This window comes from Myxine glutinosa, chromosome 1 (genome assembly GCF_964187855.1).
Source record: "Myxine glutinosa chromosome 1, kmMyxGlut1.1, whole genome shotgun sequence".
Classification (NCBI taxonomy): Eukaryota; Metazoa; Chordata; class Myxini; order Myxiniformes; family Myxinidae; genus Myxine; species Myxine glutinosa.
Genome location: NC_136261.1, coordinates 331,226,676 through 331,244,392, shown reverse-complemented (window position 1 = coordinate 331,244,392; position 17,717 = coordinate 331,226,676). Strand labels below are relative to the sequence as shown.

General features: G+C 44.0%; 7 non-coding genes across 7 annotated transcripts; all 7 read left to right on the top strand.

The window, feature by feature from the left end:
- Nucleotides 1–6,892: 6,892 nt before the first annotated feature.
- On the top strand, nucleotides 6,893–6,975 carry TRNAL-AAG (transfer RNA leucine (anticodon AAG)). The gene has a single exon. It is a non-coding gene; the product is annotated as a tRNA-Leu (tRNA).
- Nucleotides 6,976–10,951: 3,976 nt separating this feature from the next.
- TRNAL-CAG (transfer RNA leucine (anticodon CAG)) lies at nucleotides 10,952–11,034 on the top strand. Its single transcript has one exon. It is a non-coding gene; the product is annotated as a tRNA-Leu (tRNA).
- A 444-nt stretch (nucleotides 11,035–11,478) lies between these two features.
- Nucleotides 11,479–11,562, top strand: TRNAL-AAG (transfer RNA leucine (anticodon AAG)). Its single transcript has one exon. It is a non-coding gene; the product is annotated as a tRNA-Leu (tRNA).
- Nucleotides 11,563–12,005: 443 nt separating this feature from the next.
- TRNAL-AAG (transfer RNA leucine (anticodon AAG)) lies at nucleotides 12,006–12,088 on the top strand. Its single transcript has one exon. It is a non-coding gene; the product is annotated as a tRNA-Leu (tRNA).
- Nucleotides 12,089–16,064: 3,976 nt separating this feature from the next.
- On the top strand, nucleotides 16,065–16,147 carry TRNAL-AAG (transfer RNA leucine (anticodon AAG)). The gene has a single exon. It is a non-coding gene; the product is annotated as a tRNA-Leu (tRNA).
- Nucleotides 16,148–16,591: 444 nt separating this feature from the next.
- TRNAL-CAG (transfer RNA leucine (anticodon CAG)) lies at nucleotides 16,592–16,675 on the top strand. The gene has a single exon. It is a non-coding gene; the product is annotated as a tRNA-Leu (tRNA).
- Nucleotides 16,676–17,118: 443 nt separating this feature from the next.
- On the top strand, nucleotides 17,119–17,201 carry TRNAL-AAG (transfer RNA leucine (anticodon AAG)). Its single transcript has one exon. It is a non-coding gene; the product is annotated as a tRNA-Leu (tRNA).
- The last annotated feature ends 516 nt before the right edge of the window (nucleotides 17,202–17,717 follow it).

The following is a 17,717-nucleotide window of genomic DNA, read 5'->3' as shown; positions in this document are numbered from 1 at the left end:
TGGATCACAGAAACCAGCCAATGAGTGCTGACGGATCACAGAAACCAGCCAATGAGCTCTGGCGGATCACAGAAACCAGTCAATGAGCGCTGACGGATCACAGAAACCAGCCAATGAGCACTAACAGATCACAGAAACCAGCCAATGAGCGCCGATGGATCACAGAAACCAGCCAATGAGCGCTGCCGGATCACAGAAACCAGCCAATGAGCGCTGACGGATCACAGAAACCAGCCAATAAGCGCTGATGGATCACAGAAACCAGCCAATGAGCGCTGACGGATCACAGAAACCAGCCAATGAGCGCTGACGGATCACAGAAACCAGCCAATGAGCACTGACGGATCACAGAAACCAGCCAATGAGCGCTGACGGATCACAGAAACCAGCCAATGAGCGCTGATGGATCACAGAAACCAGCCAATGAGCGCTGACGGCTCACAGAAACCAGCCAATGACCACTGGCGGATCACAGAAACCAGCCAATGAGCGCTGATGGATCACAGAAACCAGCCAATGAGCACTGACGGATCACAGAAACCAGCCAATGAGCGCTGACGGATCACAAAAACCAGCCAATGAGTGTTGACGGATCACAGAAACCAGCCAATGAGTGCTGACGGATCACAGAAACCAGCCAATGAGCGCTGACGCATCACAGAAACCAGCCAATGAGCACTGACGGATCACATAAACCAGCCAATGAGCGCTGACGGATCACAGAAACCAGCCAATGAGCACTGACGGATCACATAAACCAGCCAATGAGCGCTGACGGATCACAGAAACCAGCCAATGAGCGCTGACGGATCACAGAAACCAGCCAATGAGCCCTAGCGGATCACAGAAACCAGCCAATGAGCCCTAGCGGGTCACAGAAACCAGCCAATGAGTGCTGACGGATAACAGAAACCAGCCAATGAGCACTGACGGATCACAGAAACCAGCCAATGAGTGCTGACGGATCACAGAAACCAGCCAATGAACGCTGACGGATCACAGAAACCAGCCAATGAGCACTGACAGATCACAGAAACCAGCCAATGAGCGCTGACAGATCACAGAAACCAGCCAATGAGTGCTGACGGATCACAGAAACCGGCCAATGAGCGCTGACGGATCACAGAAACCGGCCAATGAGTGCTGACGGATCACAGAAACCAGCCAATGAGCGCTGACGGATTTCAGAAACCAGCCAATGAGCACTGACGGATCACAGAAACCAGCCAATGAGCGCTGACGGATCACATAAACCAGCCAATGAGTGCTGACGGATCACAGAAACCAGCCAATGAGCGTTGACGCATCACAGAAACCAGCCAATGAGCACTGACGGATCACAGAAACCAGCCAATGAGCGCTGACGGATCACAGAAACCAGCCAATGAGTGCTGACGGATCACAGAAACCAGCCAATGAGCGCTGATGGATCACATAAACCAGCCAATGAGCGCTGACGGATCACAGAAACCAGCCAATGAGCGATGACGGATCACAGAAACCAGCCAATGAGCGCTGACGGATCACAGAAACCAGCCAATGAGCGCTGACGGATCACAGAAACCAGCCAATGAGCACTGACGGATCACAGAAACCAGCCAATGAGCACTGGTGGATCACAGAAACCAGCCAATGAGCGCTGACGGATCACAGAAACCAGCCAATGAGCGCTGACGGATCACAGAAACCAGCCAATGAGCGCTGACGGATCACAGAAACCAGCCAATGAGCGCTGACGGATCACAGAAACCAGCCAATGAGCACTAACAGATCACAGAAACCAGCCAATGAGCGCTGACGGATCACAGAAACCAGCCAATGAGCGCTGATGGATCACAGAATCCAGCCAATGAGTGCTGACGGATCACAGAAACCAGCCAATGAGTGTTGACGGATCACAGAAACCAGCCAATGAGCACTGACGGATCACAAAAACCAGCCAATGAGTGTTGACGGATCACAGAAACCAGCCAATGAGTGCTGACGGATCACAGAAACCAGCCAATGAGCGCTGACGCATCACAGAAACCAGCCAATGAGCACTGACGGATCACATAAACCAGCCAATGAGCGCTGACGGATCACAGAAACCAGCCAATGAGCACTGACGGATCACATAAACCAGCCAATGAGCGCTGACGAATCACAGAAACCAGCCAATGAGCGCTGGCGGATCACAGAAACCAGCCAATGAGCCCTAGCGGATCACAGAAACCAGCCAATGAGCCCTAGCGGATCACAGAAACCAGCCAATGAGTGCTGTCGGATAACAGAAACCAGCCAATGAGCACTGACGGATCACAGAAACCAGCCAATGAGCGCTGACGGATCCCAGAAACCAGCCAATGAATGCTGACGGATCACAGAAACCAGCCAATGAGCGCTGACAGATCACAGAAACCAGCCAATGAGTGCTGACGGATCACAGAAACCAGCCAATGAGCGCTGACGGATCACAGAAACCGGCCAATGAGCACTGACGGATCACAGAAACCAGCCAATGAGCGCTGACGGATTACAGAAACCAGCCAATGAATGCTGACGGATCACAGAAACCAGCCAATGAGCGCTGACAGATCACAGAAACCAGCCAATGAGTGCTGACGGATCACAGAAACCAGCCAATGAGCGCTGATGGATTTCAGAAACCAGCCAATGAGCACTGATGGATCACATAAACCAGCCAATGAGCGCTGACGGATCACATAAACCAGCCAATGAGTGCTGATGGATCACAGAAACCAGCCAATGAGCGTTGACGCATCACAGAAACCAGCCAATGAGCGTTGACGGATCACAGAAACCAGCCAATGAGTGCTGACGGATCACAGAAACCAGCCAATGAGTGCTGATGGATCACATAAACCAGCCAATGAGCGCTGACGGATCACAGAAACCAGCCAATGAGTGCTGACGGATCACAGAAACCAGCCAATGAGCGCTGACGGATCACAGAAACCAGCCAATGAGCGCTGACGGATCACAGAAACCAGCCAATGAGCATTGACGGATCACAGAAACCAGCCAATGAGCGCTGACGGATCACAGAAACCAGCCAATGAACGCAGACGGATCACAAAAACCAGCCAATGAACGAAGACGGATCACAAAAACCAGCCAATGAGCACTGGCGGATCACAGAAACCAGCCAATGAACGCAGACGGATCACAGAAACCAGCCAATGAGCGCTGACGGATCACAGAAACCGGCCAATGAGCGCTGACGGATCACAGAAACCAGCCAATGAGCGCTGACGGATTACAGAAACCAGCCAATGACCGCTGACGGATCACAGAAACCAGCCAATGAGCGCTGACGGATCATATAAACCAGCTAATGAGCACTGACGGATCACAGAAACCAGCCAATGATCGCTGACGGATCATAGAAACCAGCCAATGAGTGCTCACGGATCACAGAAACCAGCCAATGAGTACTGACGGATCACATAAACCAGCCAATGAGCGCTGACGGATCACAGAAACCAGCCAATGAGCGCTGACGGATCACAGAAACCAGCCAATGAGCGCCGCTGGATTACAGAAGTGCGGATGTGTTAAGTGACAGGCAACACATCCATAAAATGCCATGCAAGGCTGGGATGTATGAGTGCCACACCTGGGAACCATCCGAAGGAGTTTGGAGTTGGAACAGAGAAAGGAGTTTGGAGTCGAGGATGGAGCTGAGGTGGGAGAGACGAAGAGGTGGGGAGATCGCCAAGGAAGGGCTCCTGGGCGTAGTCACCACACAGCCACTGCATTCTCCCAAGCTGTATGTCACTCATTCCATCTAAACACAAGAGCATCAGCAGAATTCACCAACAGTCCCTTTCATGACCAGAACCAGGACCAGGACACCCTCCTCCCCCCCCCCCCCCCCACCCCCCACAATCATACTTCCATTCCTCACACTCTCGCATCTCATCTCGCTGACTCGCTCAAAGTACCACAGAATCAACAGTGTCACCAGCAATTCTTTTCAGAACCTGCATCACACTTCCGAACCTCACATGCTGCACTTCACATATCATAATCACTCACCCAGTTCATTACCACTTTTGGTGCACAGGAAATGCACTTGTCTTTGAGCTACCCAGTGCGGGCTTGTTTCCCAACCCGACTGTGAATGTCACAAGGTTCCTCGGATGTTTGTTAAGCTGGGTGTCCCATCAACGAGCATTAGTTTATAGACGGAAAACATCCCACAGCATCCTTTCGTTTTTTGGCTTCCTAAACCACACTTGGGCAAAGGTGGGGATGCACCTTTTGTCATCAAAGTCAGGTATTTATGCAAATGTTGCGTCATCGGTGACAAGTCCGCTCCAGCCAATCGGAGCCCGGGACAGTGGTAACCGAGTCAACCAATGGGCGTTCAGAACACCAATGACGTCATGACTGAAGAACCAATCGGTGTCACGGTTACTTACACATCTATCTATAATTCCAGTAATCTCTGTTTGTACGTTTGTACGTTTGTCTGTGACCGCTGTTTCTCGACAACCACGGGTCCGATATACTTTTAACTTGCCAGGTATATTGCTGGGGACCCGAGGATGTGCCTTTTCAAGGTTTCATATTAATCGGACAATTACTTACCGAGCTATGTCCAAAAAACGATTCAACCAATCAGAGAGCAGCGAGCTATCGCGTGTGCCGAACGTGGCGAACACACTCTGCCTCGGATGGCACATTTGAGAGCGTATTCATTTATTTCACGTTTGCAAACTATGTTGGCGTTAAACTATGTTTTAAAACTAATAAAAACGAATTTGCGATTCATCGTAACTGCGATATACGACCTTCCGGAGCTCCCGTGAGAGCGTGCGCCATTACGGATAGTAATTCAATTAAAAACATAAAAACATTGTCCCAATTCAGTCAGAGCGAAGGGCGTTGTTTTAAGCGAAGAGCGTTTTATTTTTCCCCTTAAATTCAGTCGCCGGACGGTGAAAGCTTTTTTTTGGGGGCAGCTACTGGCAGCCACGTACGGCCAATCACAGGACACGTTGTTGTGTCGACGTGCCGTGTTGTTTTCCCTCGCGGTTTGGAATGTTTTTCCTTTTCATTTTTTTTCTCTTCTCTTTCTACTTGATGATGGTAGCAGTTCTGTACTCGCAAGCCGTTCGCCGTTCGCTTTGGCGTTGCGAATGGACCAAAACATTTCATGGACCAAACCATTTCATGTAAAGCGTTCGCCGTTCGCTTTGGCGTTGCGAATGGACCAAAACATTTCATGGACCAAACCATTTCATGTAAATAGAGGGGGGGGGATATAATTTTAGATATATATATAGTACGGGCATGCCCTAGTGCTTATAAATACACTAGTTCTCATCTCTTCCGGTCTCTTTGCTCTTTGCTGTGAATCGCCTTGAAGAGTACAGTATGAAAATCTTCGGTGTTACTGTATAGTAATTATTGTATGTCTAATTTTATTTTTCTCTGTCCAGGGACATCGGTCACGATCTTTTTGGACTTGGATTCTACTTTTATTGTACATTTTTAACATATAATATTCTTTGGTAGGGGACATGTATTGCAGCGCAATACTCAGAATGCTTGTCATAACACTGTCTTCTGTGACCGTGCCACCCAATACCGGGAGGGGACATGTATTGCAACGCAATACTCAGAATGCTTGTTCACTTTGTCATTTGGCGTGATGGAATGGGCTTTAAAAATCCGGCAATGGACCGATTGGGAAACGCATATAATGCGCCATTCAAAAATTACGTAACACGTTTCTGGGTCTTGATTAAACCGAACTAATAATTTAACACTCGACACAAAGCAATGGAAACGTGACGAAGCAAAGCGGGGCAGTCGAGAATCAGGAGAGGCCTGTATAGGCCGAATGCACTCATCCCTGCACGAAACAAGATGGCGACCATATCACTTCGTCTTGGCACAATGCTGGGTGGAGTCAAGCGTCAGATGTGGGTGTGGTCCGGCAGCTGTCCAGCCAATGGGTGCACATTTCAAAAATCGACCCCCAACAAGAATTCCAACAACAGCAGCAACAACAGCAACCATTTTGAATTTTTTTGTGAATTTTCCAACATTGTTTTCTTCATTTTGAAAGATTATTTACAAACGATGCTGAACATGCATCATCTGGTCACGGTGATGTTAAACTTGTTTCTCTGTAAACAACATGAATGTATTTTTCTCTGTCGCTTTGAAAAAGAAATTGAATCAACAGGATGTTGTGATGACAAGGAGTCAGGATGTTGTGATGACAAGGAGTCAGGATGTTGTGATGACAAGGAGTCAGGATGTTGTGATGACAAGAAGTCAGGATGTTGTGATGACAAGGAGTCAGGATGTTGTGATGACAAGAAGTCAGGATTTTGTGATGACACGGTGTCAGCATGGCCGAGCGGTCTAAGGCGCTGTGTTCAGGTTGCAGTCTCTTCTGGAGGCGTGGGTTCATAATCCCACTCCTGACATGATTATTATTTTTAACAACCTCGAGACGTCATCGTTCATCCCAAAAACTTTGAGGAAATGGAAGAACATTTGCGCATTGAGTCACTAAATCGAAAAACCAACTATTTTTGAGGTCAAAAGGCCAAAGCTAAACTCAAGGTCAAACCTCTGAGATCATCAATTTTCATCTGAAAAATCGTCGCTTCACATCCTGTTAACCCGAGCTTTGATCAAGATCGTCAATTTTAATATTGATGAAATGGACAATTTGATGGATCAATGGCAACCTTTTTTGGGGTGGTGGGGTGTACTTTGTAAGTGTCGTGCTCTGCATGGTGTCTTCTTTTTAAAATTAGTCGTTTGGGTCTGCTGCGGGTGTGTAACTTGTCTTTCTCAAAATAATTTTCACTCTACTATGAATAATGATACTTTCCATAATTCTGACGCTTAATGAGACTATGTAGTCAGGATGGCCGAGCGGTCTAAGGCGCTGCGTTAAGGTCGCAGTCTCCTCTGGAGGCGTGGGTTCAAATCCCACTCCTGACATGATTATTATTTTTAACAACCTCGAGACGTCATCGTTCATCCCAAACACTTTGAGGAAATTGAAGAACATTTGCACATTGAGTCACTAAATTTGAAAACCAACTATTTTTGAGGTCAAAAGGTCAAAGGTTAACTCAAGGTCAAACCTCTAAAATCATCAATTTTCATCTGAAAAAATCATCACTTCACATCCTGTTAACCCGAGCTTTGATAAAGATCGTCAATTTTAATCTTGATGAAATGGACAATTTGATGGATCAATGGCAACCTTTTTTGGGGCGGTGGGGGTGGATTTTGCAAGTGTCGTGCTCTGCATGACGTCTTCTTTTTATAATTAGTCGTTTGGGTCTGCTGCGGGTGTGTAACTTGTTTTTCTCAAAATAATTTTCACTCTACTATGAATAATTATACTTTCCATAATTCTGACATTTCATGAAACTAAAAAGTCAGGATGGCTGAGCAGTCCAAGGCTCTGCGTTCAAGGTCACAGTCTCACCTGGAGGCGTGGGTTCAAATCCCACTCCTGACATGATTGTTATTTTTAACAACCTCGACACGTCATCGTTCATCCCAAAGACTTTGAGGAAATTGAAGAACATTTGCACATTGAGTCACTAAATTTGAAAACCAACTATTTTTGAGGTCAAAAGGTGAAAGGTTAACTCAAGGTCAAACCTCTAAAATCATCAATTTTCATCTGAAAAAATCAGCAGTTCACATCCTTTTCATCCGACCTTTGATCAAGATCGTCAATTTTAATCTTGATGAAATGGACAATTTGATGGATCAATGGCAACCTTTTTTGGGGCGGTGGGGGTGGATTTTGCAAGTGTCGTGCTCTGCATGACGTCTTCTTTTTATAATTAGTCGTTTGGGTCTGCTGCGGGTGTGTAACTTGTTTTTCTCAAAATAATTTTCACTCTACTATGAATAATTATACTTTCCATAATTCTGACATTTCATGAAACTAAAAAGTCAGGATGGCTGAGCAGTCCAAGGCTCTGCGTTCAAGGTCACAGTCTCTCCTGGAGGCGTGGGTTCAAATCCCACTCCTGACATGATTGTTATTTTTAACAACCTCGACACGTCATCGTTTATCCCAAAGACTTTGAGGAAATTGAAGAACATTTGCACATTGAGTCACTAAATTTGAAAACCAACTATTTTTGAGGTCAAAAGGTCAAAGGTTAACTCAAGGTCAAACCTCTAAAATCATCAATTTTCATCTGAAAAAATCATCACTTCACATCCTGTTAACCCGAGCTTTGATAAAGATCGTCAATTTTAATCTTGATGAAATGGACAATTTGATGGATCAATGGCAACCTTTTTTGGGGTGGTGGGGGTGGATTTTGCAAGTGTGGTGCTCTGCATGACGTCTTCTTTTTATAATTAGTCGTTTGGGTCTGCTGCGGGTGTGCAACTTGTTTTTCTCAAAATAATTTTCACTCTACTATGAATAATTATACTTTCCATAATTCTGACATTTCATGAAACTAAAAAGTCAGGATGGCCGAGCAGTCCAACGCTCTGCGTTCAGGTCGCAGTCTCCCCTGGAGGTGTGGGTTCATAATCCCACTCCTGACATGATTGTTCTGACACTCTCAATCACGTCGTGGTTGGAGTGTCTTCTCTGAGTGTGCGAGGTCAGTGTTTGGAGTCCTGGCTGAGTCTGCCCAAGCACGTTTAAAAGAGTTTGTGCTGCCTCCTTGCTTGACGCTCAGCATTTTTAAAAGAATGGAACACGGACAAACAACCATTGTCTGGTCATAATAGTTCAAGCTGTATTGCTTCATGGTTTACTCAGTCAGGAAGTTTTCGCTCTCCCGCGCTCTCTGTGCTTATAAACATTTTGTTTGTAAAAACCTATACATGGTTATTAGTCCCCGACCGGTGTACACCGTGGGGGACTGGAGGTTTGCACTCCGTCCCTCCGTCTGTCAGTCTGTCGGTCCGTCAGTCTGTCGGTCCGTCAGTCCATCAGTCCGTCACGCAAAGAACAGCTTTCTGCACTTTTCCCCGAAACTCTTAATGCTTATGATTTCAAACTTGGTACATGGTTTCCTCATGATAAGTTACAGATCAAGTTCGAACTTCACCACGTTTCGATCATTTCTGACAAAGTTATGGCAGTTTGAACTTTGGGAACTTCTCCAACAGTTTTCCGGACTATAATTTGAGTGCGGTAATTCATAATACTGTCTTCTGTGCCAGTGCCACCCAATGCCGGGAGGGGACATGTATTGCAACGCAATACTCAGAATGCTTGTTCACTTTGTCATTTGGCGTGATTGAATGGGCTTGAAAAATCCGGCAATGGGCCGATTGGGAAACGCATTTAATGCGCCGTTCAAAAATTACGTAACACGTTTCTGGGTCTTGATTAAACCGAACTAATAAGTTAACACTCGACACAAAGCCAATGGAAACGTGACGAAGCAAAGCTGGGCAGTCCATAATCAGCAGGGGCCTGCATGGGCCGAATGCACTCATCCCTGCACGAAACAAGATGGCGACCATATCTCTTCGTCTTGGCACAATGGTGGGTGGAGTCAAGCGTTAGATGAAGGTGTGGCCCGTCAGCTGTCCAGCCCATGGGTGCACATTTCAAAAATCGACCCCCAACAAGAATTCCAATAACAGCAGCAACAACAGCAACCATTTAGAATTTTTTTGTGAATTTTCCAACATTGTTTTCTTTATTTTGAAAGATTATTTCCAAGCGATGCTGAACATGCATCATCTGGTCAAGGTGATGTTAAACTTGTTTCTCTGTAAACAACATGAATGTATTTTTCTCTGTCCTTTTGAAAAAAAAATTGAATCAACAGGAAGTTGTGATGACAAGGAGTCAGGATGTTGTGATGACAAGGAGTCAGGATGTTGTGATGACAAGGAGTCAGGATGTTGTGATGATATGGTGTCAGCATGGCCGAGTGGTCTGAGTTGCTGCGTTCATGTCGCAGTCTCTTCTGGAGGCGTGGGTTCGTAATCCCACTCCTGACATGATTATTATTTTTAACAACCTCGAGGCGTCATCCTTCATCCCAAAGACTTTGAGGAAATTGAAGAACATTTGCACATTGAGTCACAAAATCGAAAAACCAACTATTTTTGAGGTCAAAAGGCCAAAGCTAAACTCAAGGTCAAACCTCTGAAACCATCAATTTTCATCTGAAAAATCATCGCTTCGCATCCTGTTAACCCGAGCTTTGATCAAGATCGTCAATTTTAATCTTGCTGAAATGGACAATTTGATGGATCAATGGCAACCTTTTTTGGGGCGTTAGGGGTGGATTTTGCAAGTGTCGTGCTCTGCATGACGTCTTCTTTTTATAATTAGTCGTTTGGGTCTGCTGCGGGTGTGTAACTTGTCTTTCTCAAAATAATTTTCACTCTACTATGAATAATTATACTTTCCAAAATTCTGACGCTTAATGAGTATGTCGTCAGGATGGCTGAGCGGTCTAAGGCGCTGCGTTCAGGCTGCAGTCTCTTCTGGCGGCTTCGGTTCAAATCCCACTCCTGATATGATTATTATTTTTAACAACTTCGAGACGTCATCGTTCATCCCAAAGACTTTGAGGAAATTGAAGAACATTTGCACAATGAGTCACTAAATTTGAAAACCAACTCGTTTTGAGGTCAAAAGGTCAAAGGTTAACTCAAGGTCAAACCTCTAAAATCATCAATTTTCATCTGAAAAAATCATCGCTTCACATCCTATTAATCCGAGCTTTGATCAAGATCGTCAATTTTAATCTTGATGAAATGGACAATTTGATGGATCAATGGCAACCTTTTTTGGGGCGGTGGGGGTGGATTTTGCAAGTGTCGTGCTCTGCATGACGTCTTCTTTTTATAATTAGTCGTTTGGGTCTGCTGCGGGTGTGTAACTTGTTTTTCTCAAAATAATTTTCACTCTACAATGAATAATTATACTTTCCATAATTCTGACGTTTCATGCAACAAAGAGGTCAGGATGGCCGAGTGGTCCAAGGCGCTGCATTCAGGTCACAGTCTCCTCTGGAGGCGTGGGTTCGAATCCCACTCCTGACATGATTGTTATTTTTAACAACCTCGAGACGTCATCGTTCATCCCAAAGTCCTTGAGGAAAATGAAGAACATTTGCACATTGAGTCACTAAATTGGAAAACCAACTATTTTTGAGGTCAAACGGTCATAGGTAAACTCAAGGTCAAACCTCTAAAATCATCAATTTTCATCTGAAAAATCGTCACTTTACATCCGGTTAACCTGAGCTTTGATCAAGATCGTCAACTTTAATCTTGATGAAATGGACAATTTGATGGATCAATGGCAACCTTTTTTGGGGCGGTGGGGGTGCATTTTGCAAGTGTCGTGCTCTGCATGACGTCTGCTTTTTATAATTAGTCGTTTGGGTCTGCTGCGGGTGTGTAACTTGTTTTTCTCAAAATAATTTTCACTCTACTATGAATAATTATACTTTCCATAATTCTGACATTCCATGAGACTAAGAAGTCAGGATGGCCGAGCGGTCCAAGGTGCTGCATTCAAGGTCACAGTCTCCCCTGGAGGCGTGGGTTCAAATCCCACTCCTGACATGATTGTTATTTTTAACAACCTCGAGACGTCATCGTTCATCCCAAAAACTTTGAGGAAATGGAAGAACATTTGCGCATTGAGTCACTAAATCGAAAAACCAACTATTTTTGAGGTCAAAAGGCCAAAGCTAAACTCAAGGTCAAACCTCTGAGATCATCAATTTTCATCTGAAAAATCGTCGCTTCACATCCTGTTAACCCGAGCTTTGATCAAGATCGTCAATTTTAATATTGATGAAATGGACAATTTGATGGATCAATGGCAACCTTTTTTGGGGTGGTGGGGTGTACTTTGTAAGTGTCGTGCTCTGCATGGTGTCTTCTTTTTAAAATTAGTCGTTTGGGTCTGCTGCGGGTGTGTAACTTGTCTTTCTCAAAATAATTTTCACTCTACTATGAATAATGATACTTTCCATAATTCTGACGCTTAATGAGACTATGTAGTCAGGATGGCCGAGCGGTCTAAGGCGCTGCGTTAAGGTCGCAGTCTCCTCTGGAGGCGTGGGTTCAAATCCCACTCCTGACATGATTATTATTTTTAACAACCTCGAGACGTCATCGTTCATCCCAAACACTTTGAGGAAATTGAAGAACATTTGCACATTGAGTCACTAAATTTGAAAACCAACTATTTTTGAGGTCAAAAGGTCAAAGGTTAACTCAAGGTCAAACCTCTAAAATCATCAATTTTCATCTGAAAAAATCATCACTTCACATCCTGTTAACCCGAGCTTTGATAAAGATCGTCAATTTTAATCTTGATGAAATGGACAATTTGATGGATCAATGGCAACCTTTTTTGGGGCGGTGGGGGTGGATTTTGCAAGTGTCGTGCTCTGCATGACGTCTTCTTTTTATAATTAGTCGTTTGGGTCTGCTGCGGGTGTGTAACTTGTTTTTCTCAAAATAATTTTCACTCTACTATGAATAATTATACTTTCCATAATTCTGACATTTCATGAAACTAAAAAGTCAGGATGGCTGAGCAGTCCAAGGCTCTGCGTTCAAGGTCACAGTCTCACCTGGAGGCGTGGGTTCAAATCCCACTCCTGACATGATTGTTATTTTTAACAACCTCGACACGTCATCGTTCATCCCAAAGACTTTGAGGAAATTGAAGAACATTTGCACATTGAGTCACTAAATTTGAAAACCAACTATTTTTGAGGTCAAAAGGTGAAAGGTTAACTCAAGGTCAAACCTCTAAAATCATCAATTTTCATCTGAAAAAATCAGCAGTTCACATCCTTTTCATCCGACCTTTGATCAAGATCGTCAATTTTAATCTTGATGAAATGGACAATTTGATGGATCAATGGCAACCTTTTTTGGGGCGGTGGGGGTGGATTTTGCAAGTGTCGTGCTCTGCATGACGTCTTCTTTTTATAATTAGTCGTTTGGGTCTGCTGCGGGTGTGTAACTTGTTTTTCTCAAAATAATTTTCACTCTACTATGAATAATTATACTTTCCATAATTCTGACATTTCATGAAACTAAAAAGTCAGGATGGCTGAGCAGTCCAAGGCTCTGCGTTCAAGGTCACAGTCTCTCCTGGAGGCGTGGGTTCAAATCCCACTCCTGACATGATTGTTATTTTTAACAACCTCGACACGTCATCGTTTATCCCAAAGACTTTGAGGAAATTGAAGAACATTTGCACATTGAGTCACTAAATTTGAAAACCAACTATTTTTGAGGTCAAAAGGTCAAAGGTTAACTCAAGGTCAAACCTCTAAAATCATCAATTTTCATCTGAAAAAATCATCACTTCACATCCTGTTAACCCGAGCTTTGATAAAGATCGTCAATTTTAATCTTGATGAAATGGACAATTTGATGGATCAATGGCAACCTTTTTTGGGGTGGTGGGGGTGGATTTTGCAAGTGTGGTGCTCTGCATGACGTCTTCTTTTTATAATTAGTCGTTTGGGTCTGCTGCGGGTGTGCAACTTGTTTTTCTCAAAATAATTTTCACTCTACTATGAATAATTATACTTTCCATAATTCTGACATTTCATGAAACTAAAAAGTCAGGATGGCCGAGCAGTCCAACGCTCTGCGTTCAGGTCGCAGTCTCCCCTGGAGGTGTGGGTTCATAATCCCACTCCTGACATGATTGTTCTGACACTCTCAATCACGTCGTGGTTGGAGTGTCTTCTCTGAGTGTGCGAGGTCAGTGTTTGGAGTCCTGGCTGAGTCTGCCCAAGCACGTTTAAAAGAGTTTGTGCTGCCTCCTTGCTTGACGCTCAGCATTTTTAAAAGAATGGAACACGGACAAACAACCATTGTCTGGTCATAATAGTTCAAGCTGTATTGCTTCATGGTTTACTCAGTCAGGAAGTTTTCGCTCTCCCGCGCTCTCTGTGCTTATAAACATTTTGTTTGTAAAAACCTATACATGGTTATTAGTCCCCGACCGGTGTACACCGTGGGGGACTGGAGGTTTGCACTCCGTCCCTCCGTCTGTCAGTCTGTCGGTCCGTCAGTCTGTCGGTCCGTCAGTCCATCAGTCCGTCACGCAAAGAACAGCTTTCTGCACTTTTCCCCGAAACTCTTAATGCTTATGATTTCAAACTTGGTACATGGTTTCCTCATGATAAGTTACAGATCAAGTTCGAACTTCACCACGTTTCGATCATTTCTGACAAAGTTATGGCAGTTTGAACTTTGGGAACTTCTCCAACAGTTTTCCGGACTATAATTTGAGTGCGGTAATTCATAATACTGTCTTCTGTGCCAGTGCCACCCAATGCCGGGAGGGGACATGTATTGCAACGCAATACTCAGAATGCTTGTTCACTTTGTCATTTGGCGTGATTGAATGGGCTTGAAAAATCCGGCAATGGGCCGATTGGGAAACGCATTTAATGCGCCGTTCAAAAATTACGTAACACGTTTCTGGGTCTTGATTAAACCGAACTAATAAGTTAACACTCGACACAAAGCCAATGGAAACGTGACGAAGCAAAGCTGGGCAGTCCATAATCAGCAGGGGCCTGCATGGGCCGAATGCACTCATCCCTGCACGAAACAAGATGGCGACCATATCTCTTCGTCTTGGCACAATGGTGGGTGGAGTCAAGCGTTAGATGAAGGTGTGGCCCGTCAGCTGTCCAGCCCATGGGTGCACATTTCAAAAATCGACCCCCAACAAGAATTCCAATAACAGCAGCAACAACAGCAACCATTTAGAATTTTTTTGTGAATTTTCCAACATTGTTTTCTTTATTTTGAAAGATTATTTCCAAGCGATGCTGAACATGCATCATCTGGTCAAGGTGATGTTAAACTTGTTTCTCTGTAAACAACATGAATGTATTTTTCTCTGTCCTTTTGAAAAAAAAATTGAATCAACAGGAAGTTGTGATGACAAGGAGTCAGGATGTTGTGATGACAAGGAGTCAGGATGTTGTGATGACAAGGAGTCAGGATGTTGTGATGATATGGTGTCAGCATGGCCGAGTGGTCTGAGTTGCTGCGTTCATGTCGCAGTCTCTTCTGGAGGCGTGGGTTCGTAATCCCACTCCTGACATGATTATTATTTTTAACAACCTCGAGGCGTCATCCTTCATCCCAAAGACTTTGAGGAAATTGAAGAACATTTGCACATTGAGTCACAAAATCGAAAAACCAACTATTTTTGAGGTCAAAAGGCCAAAGCTAAACTCAAGGTCAAACCTCTGAAACCATCAATTTTCATCTGAAAAATCATCGCTTCGCATCCTGTTAACCCGAGCTTTGATCAAGATCGTCAATTTTAATCTTGCTGAAATGGACAATTTGATGGATCAATGGCAACCTTTTTTGGGGCGTTAGGGGTGGATTTTGCAAGTGTCGTGCTCTGCATGACGTCTTCTTTTTATAATTAGTCGTTTGGGTCTGCTGCGGGTGTGTAACTTGTCTTTCTCAAAATAATTTTCACTCTACTATGAATAATTATACTTTCCAAAATTCTGACGCTTAATGAGTATGTCGTCAGGATGGCTGAGCGGTCTAAGGCGCTGCGTTCAGGCTGCAGTCTCTTCTGGCGGCTTCGGTTCAAATCCCACTCCTGATATGATTATTATTTTTAACAACTTCGAGACGTCATCGTTCATCCCAAAGACTTTGAGGAAATTGAAGAACATTTGCACAATGAGTCACTAAATTTGAAAACCAACTCGTTTTGAGGTCAAAAGGTCAAAGGTTAACTCAAGGTCAAACCTCTAAAATCATCAATTTTCATCTGAAAAAATCATCGCTTCACATCCTATTAATCCGAGCTTTGATCAAGATCGTCAATTTTAATCTTGATGAAATGGACAATTTGATGGATCAATGGCAACCTTTTTTGGGGCGGTGGGGGTGGATTTTGCAAGTGTCGTGCTCTGCATGACGTCTTCTTTTTATAATTAGTCGTTTGGGTCTGCTGCGGGTGTGTAACTTGTTTTTCTCAAAATAATTTTCACTCTACAATGAATAATTATACTTTCCATAATTCTGACGTTTCATGCAACAAAGAGGTCAGGATGGCCGAGTGGTCCAAGGCGCTGCATTCAGGTCACAGTCTCCTCTGGAGGCGTGGGTTCGAATCCCACTCCTGACATGATTGTTATTTTTAACAACCTCGAGACGTCATCGTTCATCCCAAAGTCCTTGAGGAAAATGAAGAACATTTGCACATTGAGTCACTAAATTGGAAAACCAACTATTTTTGAGGTCAAACGGTCATAGGTAAACTCAAGGTCAAACCTCTAAAATCATCAATTTTCATCTGAAAAATCGTCACTTTACATCCGGTTAACCTGAGCTTTGATCAAGATCGTCAACTTTAATCTTGATGAAATGGACAATTTGATGGATCAATGGCAACCTTTTTTGGGGCGGTGGGGGTGCATTTTGCAAGTGTCGTGCTCTGCATGACGTCTGCTTTTTATAATTAGTCGTTTGGGTCTGCTGCGGGTGTGTAACTTGTTTTTCTCAAAATAATTTTCACTCTACTATGAATAATTATACTTTCCATAATTCTGACATTCCATGAGACTAAGAAGTCAGGATGGCCGAGCGGTCCAAGGTGCTGCATTCAAGGTCACAGTCTCCCCTGGAGGCGTGGGTTCAAATCCCACTCCTGACATGATTGTTATTTTTAACAACCTCGAGACGTCATCGTTCATCCCAAAAACTTTGAGGAAATGGAAGAACATTTGCGCATTGAGTCACTAAATCGAAAAACCAACTATTTTTGAGGTCAAAAGGCCAAAGCTAAACTCAAGGTCAAACCTCTGAGATCATCAATTTTCATCTGAAAAATCGTCGCTTCACATCCTGTTAACCCGAGCTTTGATCAAGATCGTCAATTTTAATATTGATGAAATGGACAATTTGATGGATCAATGGCAACCTTTTTTGGGGTGGTGGGGTGTACTTTGTAAGTGTCGTGCTCTGCATGGTGTCTTCTTTTTAAAATTAGTCGTTTGGGTCTGCTGCGGGTGTGTAACTTGTCTTTCTCAAAATAATTTTCACTCTACTATGAATAATGATACTTTCCATAATTCTGACGCTTAATGAGACTATGTAGTCAGGATGGCCGAGCGGTCTAAGGCGCTGCGTTAAGGTCGCAGTCTCCTCTGGAGGCGTGGGTTCAAATCCCACTCCTGACATGATTATTATTTTTAACAACCTCGAGACGTCATCGTTCATCCCAAACACTTTGAGGAAATTGAAGAACATTTGCACATTGAGTCACTAAATTTGAAAACCAACTATTTTTGAGGTCAAAAGGTCAAAGGTTAACTCAAGGTCAAACCTCTAAAATCATCAATTTTCATCTGAAAAAATCATCACTTCACATCCTGTTAACCCGAGCTTTGATAAAGATCGTCAATTTTAATCTTGATGAAATGGACAATTTGATGGATCAATGGCAACCTTTTTTGGGGCGGTGGGGGTGGATTTTGCAAGTGTCGTGCTCTGCATGACGTCTTCTTTTTATAATTAGTCGTTTGGGTCTGCTGCGGGTGTGTAACTTGTTTTTCTCAAAATAATTTTCACTCTACTATGAATAATTATACTTTCCATAATTCTGACATTTCATGAAACTAAAAAGTCAGGATGGCTGAGCAGTCCAAGGCTCTGCGTTCAAGGTCACAGTCTCACCTGGAGGCGTGGGTTCAAAT